The following is a 6,032-nucleotide window of genomic DNA, read 5'->3' on the forward strand; positions in this document are numbered from 1 at the left end:
TATCAGCTGGGTTTTCACGCCGAGCCGATATACGTTGTCCTCATCTGCAGGGGGGGGGGATGATGGAAGAGCCAGGAGCAGGAACTGAGCTCCCGCCCCCTCTCTGCCTCCTCTCCGCCCCTCTGCACTATTTGCAATGAAAGGAGGCGGGGGGGGGGGGGGGGGGGGGGCGCTAATTCTCGGAACTTTCATTGCAAATAGTGCAGAGGGGCGGAGAGGAGGCAGAGAGGGGTGGGAGCTCAGTTCCTGCTCCTGGCTCTTCCATCCTCCCCCTGCAGATGAGGACGACGTATATTTGCTCGGCTTGAAAACCGAGCCGTTATACGTTCCTCATTCCACATTCTGAACCCCATAACTTTTTTTTTTGATGAGGCTGAGAAATTATTTTTTTTAGCAGGGCGAGTTATAGTTTTTACTGGTACCAATATGGCGCGCAATACGTAAAGAATAGAAGCCACTGATGTTAATAAGTTCTTTCATATTTCTGTATTTTGGGGCGCACAGTTCAGTCACACAAAAGAAAAATAGAACATGTTCTATTTTTCTGCGTATTTGCACACCAAAAATCTCCAAAGAAGTCAATAGGGGTGCGCAAATGTGGGCGCAATACGCCAGGACATGTGTGAAACACTGCGTAATTCCGCTGGAAAAAGAACACATTTAGAAATCATTACACAAATTAGCCATTTCAATTGGCGTGTGTTTGTGTCCTGCTCTAAGATGCTCTACGGCACATGTGTCAAACACCCGGCCCGCTGTGCCGTGTTATGTGGCCGGCATTGTGCCGCCACATGTGCCGTAGAGCTCACTACTGCAGCGATTACCAGCGGTTGTGCCGCAGCTCCTCGCTGGTAGTCATGCTGCTAGCTCTGATCCCCGCGCACACTGACGTAAGTGTGCAGCCAGGATCCTGCTCCCCTGAGTCCCCTGCTCATCAGCTCCGCAGGAGAGGAATCGGGGAGGAAGCGTGCCCGGGCGCACACACTGAAGTCAGTGTTCATCTGGGCTCAGGGCAAGTAGAGAGGGAGCGGCGCTGACAGGAATGAAGAGGTAAGTATATGGGTTGGGGGGGGGGGTGCTGCTTATTACTGGGGAGGGGGGGCTGCTTATTACTGAGGGGTGGGGGCTGATTATTACTGAGGGGGGGCTGCTTATTACTGTGAGGGAGGGGCAGCTTATTACTGGGGTGGGGGTATTATTGGGGGGGGCTGCTTATTACTGGGGAGGGGGGAATTACTCGGGAGGGGGTATTATTGGGGGGTGGGCTGCTTATACTGGGGGGGCTTATTATTACTGAGGGGGGCTTATTATTATTACTGAGGGGGCCATATTACTGAGGGTGGCTTATTATTACTGAGGAAGCTTAGTATTACTGAGGGGGTCTTAGGATTACTGAGGGGGGGTTATTATTACTGAGGGGGGGTTAATGTTGCTATGGGGGTATTACTACTGAGGGGGTTAATATTACTATTGGGCCACTGTGGGGGTCGTTATTTTTACTAGGGCCACTATCGGGCTCACTATAGGGCTGCATTCGCACGAACGTATATCGGCTCGGTTTTCACGCCGAGCCGATATACGTCGTTCCCATCTGCAGGGGGAGGGAGGATGGAAAAGCAAGGAGCAGGAACTGAGCTCCCGCCCCCTCTCTGCCTCCTCTCTGCCCCTCTGCACTATTTGCAATGAAAGGAGGTGGGTGGGGGCGGGGCTAAGTTCTGAGAATCAGCCCCACCCCCGTTCCGCCTCTCCCCATTGCAAATAGTGCAGAGGGGTGGAGAGGAGGCAGAGAGGGGGCAGGAGCTCAGTTCCTGCTCTTCCTTCCCCCCCCCCTGCAGATGAGGATGACGTATATCGGCTCGGCGTGAAAACCGAGCCGATATACGTTCGTGTGAATGCAGCCTAAGGGCTCGTTCACACGGGTGTAATTGTATTTTGCTTACGCCTGTATATTTGCGTACGTAAAAATGAACGCAGATGGGCCCATTGAAATGGTGCGCTAATATGCAGTGAATACATAGGTTTCCTGCACATTCACCACATATTTGCGCGGCCCATTCACTTCAATGGCCTATCGTGGTGCGCAGTGCACAACAAAATAGGTCATGCTATGTGAAAATATACATCATGTGAATGAACTGATTGAGATCAATGGCTTCTATTCACTGCATATTATGTACGCAAATACGCTGGTGTGAACAAGCCCTTACTGTACTGTCTTAGGCCCCCTGCACACGGGCGGAAATTCCGCAGCGGGATTTCCCGCAGAATTTCCGCCCGTGGAAGCTGCCATAGGATTGCGTTAGAAAACTACGATTTGTGCGAAATCTCGCATGGAAAAGAAATCGCGGCATGCTCTATTACTGTGCGGGGCAGCGGGCACATCACAGAGCCGGAGCCGCGGGAGCAGGTGAGTGCCGCGCTGGTTCCTGCAGGGTCTCGGGTCGGGTCCCGCTGCGAGAATTCTCACAGTGGGATCCAACCCGGCCGTCTGCAGGTGGCCTTACAATCGGCCCTTTGAAGGTCACCATAAGCCTGATGTGGCCCTCGGTGAAAATGAGTTTGATACCCCTGCCCTACTGGTAGAAACAGTGCGGTAGGGTCGGCTGAAGTGCGCACCAAAAAGCCAAGTTCATAGCACAAAAAAGTTGCACTTAGGTCGTTTTCACACGGCAGAGAAAATCGCACAAATATGAACCCCATTCTTGTGAATGGAGTCATATAAATCGCAGCATGTCCTATATTTTTGCGTTCCTCGGGACGCATTGTGCATTGTTTTCAATGGACAGGAAAATACAACGCACGGTGTGTGATGTGCAGGCGAGGGCGATGCGAGGTCTCGCATTCAAAACAATGGGAAACACTTGTTGATCTTCTAACATGGGAAACATTGATTTCAATAGGACCTTTAATGCATTGCATGGCTCTTGCATGCCGCGCAGGTCGATCACAAATTCACAGATGCCATGCAAAGCATTTTTGCCTGAAAAACGCCTCGCAACTGCAGGTAAATCGCACATTCACAAGAGCGATATTGGGCCCAGTTCCATGGCCAGATACCGCACTCGCCCGTGTGTAAGTAGCCCTATGCTAGCTTCTGGTGTAAATTGTAGAAACTCTGACAGGCCATCCATGGTCACTCCCCTCACACTATGCTCTATTCACTGTTTGAAAAGGTGCTCTGTGTAAATGCTCAAAAAGTCGGTTAGGGCTTATTTAGACGACCGTATATCGGCCGGTTATTCACGCCGACCGATATATGGCGTCTCTCTCTGCAGGGGGAGGAGGCTGGAAGAGCTGGGAGCAGTGCACCTAGCTCCCGCTCCCGCCCCCTCTCTGCCTCCTCTCCACCCCCTCTCTGCCCCTCTGCACCATTTGCAATAAGAGAAGGTGGGACGGGGCAGGGCTAAATTCCACGAATTAGCTCCACCCCTGTCCCACCTCCTCTCATTGCAAATAGTGCAGAGGGGCAGAGAGGGGATGCAGAGGGGGTGCAGAGGGGGTGGAGAGGGGGCGGGAGCTCAGAGCACTGCCCCCGGCTCTTCCAGCCTCCTCCCCCTGCAGAAAGGGACGCCGTATATCGGCTGGCGTGAATACCTGGCCGATATACGGTCGGCTGAATAAGCCCTTAGCCTGTTGAGCCAAAATTACAGCTTCTTGATGCCATAACTTTGGGACAAGCCAGATAATACAAATACCCCAGACTGCTACAAACAGTGTGCAACTTTTTGAAAAGTCTCAATTGATCAATCTGGCTAAAACCTCACTACACTCAAAATCCCGCCCCCTTTTCTAGACATTTTGAAAAGTGGAGTGAGGGGTCGATCATCTGTTCTTTTTGGCTCAAATCAAGGCTCAATTTATACCTGAACTCCAGTGTAACAGCAGTAATACATGTCTCATGGGTCCTGTGTGTGAGCTCCGCTCCGTTACTTCTAGTAGTTCCTGGGTGATTACAGTCCAGCTGGGGGGCGAGTAACATAAGTGATGTAAGATGTGGCTTAATATAAAAGGGGGTCAGCGGCACAGTTCCTCAGTGATCTCTTGCTGGGACTTCAGGGAAGGAGCTGCTGTGTGAGTATATGGTGGCTTTGTAAGTCTGTTAGTTCAGATGTAGCTTTAACTATTAGTAGTTCAGAGGTTTTGTTATACAGTGTGTCTTATGCACCTCTATTAGTGGGATGGAAATCCCTTCTGAAATGCTGCATGTATCTGGATGAAAGCTCACATCTGCAGTAGAACCACCATTTGGAAGTTTCATTGCAGATCTGTCACAAAACACCAAAAGAAATGGTGGTGCATGCAGTAATCCTTCTCTAAAGGAAAGCCTAGAAGCAATTGGATGAAAGGGAGGTGATAGATTGGATACTAGAGAAAACTTTCTGACAGTGAGGGTGATCAATGAGTGAACAGGTTACCACGGGAGGTGGTGATGTCTCCTTTAATGGAAGTGTTCAAACAAAGGTTGGACAAATGCCTGTCTGGGATGATTTAGTGAATCCTGCACTGAGCAGGGGGTTGGAGCAGGTGACCCTGGAGGTCCCTTCTAACTCTACCATTCTATGATTCTTCTGGTAAAATGCTGGGCAGGAGCCAAACAGACCCCAGTTTGGTCAATGGAGTTTATTTGGTACTGTTGAGGTCAATCATAAGCTGGATCCTCTCTGAACATGGGATTCTCCTTTCCTGCTCACTGAACATGCTGACCCTTAGCATCTGGACCTATCCTTTATCTACACCTCTGGCACTAATCTCTAGGGTGTCCTGTTTGCTAAGGAGGAGGCAGAAAGGCTGATCACCAAAAAAGAGTTAAAAACAACCCTAAACTACTCTTCAATTATCTTAACAGTAAAATGATTTGCAATGAGAGCACTGGCCCTTTAACAAATAATACAGGAGAGCTCATAGAAGGCAAACCATTTAAATAGTTTTCTTCAAGTGTATTCATGAACAAAAAGAAAATGTCACATGAGATGCAGGGAATAAAAATGACCCCGACCCCCACCCCTCCATTCCTCTCAAAATATTACATACCCAACACAGCAGGAAGTGCAGAGTCGGTTAGACTGCCTCTCCACGGGGGGTTTGAATTGCGTTTCTGGCAGCAATAACCCGGCCGTGAGGACCGCAGTGAACACTCTCCATAGTGTTGCTATGAAAGCGCAGCTCCTCTGTCCACGAGCAGAGAATCATTGCAATTTTCCGCTCACGGCCAGCAAATTGCAGCGTGCTGCAGTTCTCTACAGGCAGACTATCTGTCAGATAGGCTGAGGCCTTAGTCAGACGGGCGTTTTTTGCTGCGATTTGCGCATGCGTCCGGCGATTTTATAAAACCATTGCTTTGCAATGGTATCGGACACATGAGCGCTTTTTATGCGCTCGTCCGATAAATTATAGAACAGAAATCGCAGATCGCACCGATCTGCGATTCCTGTTCTCTTCTCTATATGCGCTCAATGGGGCCGGCGGCAGCAGCGCCGACCCCATTGAGAACATATACAAGACAAATCCTTCTTCTCTGCCACAGCTGTAACAGCTGTGGCAGAGAAGAATGATGTTTGCCCATTGAATTCAATGGAGCCGGCAATACAGCCGACTCCATTGAAAGCAATGGGCTGCTGGCGTGCGCGGGATGAATTGTTGGGAAGGGCTTAAATATATAAGCCCTTCCCTGCAATTTATCCAGAAAAGTGTTAAAATAAGAAATATATACATACTCACCTGCTCCCGGCAGTCGGAGTTCAGAGCGGCCGGCCTGCAGTGGGTGTGAAGGGGGTGTGAGTCAGACCTGCCCCCTGATTGGCTCAGCTGAGCCAATCAGGGGGCAGGTCTGACTCACACCCACTGCAGGCCGGCCGCTCTGAACTCCGACTGCCGGGAGCAGGTGAGTATGTATATATTTCTTATTTTAACACTTTTCTGGATAAATTGCAGGGAAGGGCTTATATATTTAAGCCCTTCCCGACAATTCATCCCACACTCGCCTGCAGCGCATTGCTTTCAATGGAGCGGGCTGTATTGCCGGCTCCATTGAA

This window comes from Eleutherodactylus coqui, chromosome 2 (genome assembly GCF_035609145.1).
Source record: "Eleutherodactylus coqui strain aEleCoq1 chromosome 2, aEleCoq1.hap1, whole genome shotgun sequence".
Lineage (NCBI taxonomy): Eukaryota > Metazoa > Chordata > Amphibia > Anura > Eleutherodactylidae > Eleutherodactylus > Eleutherodactylus coqui.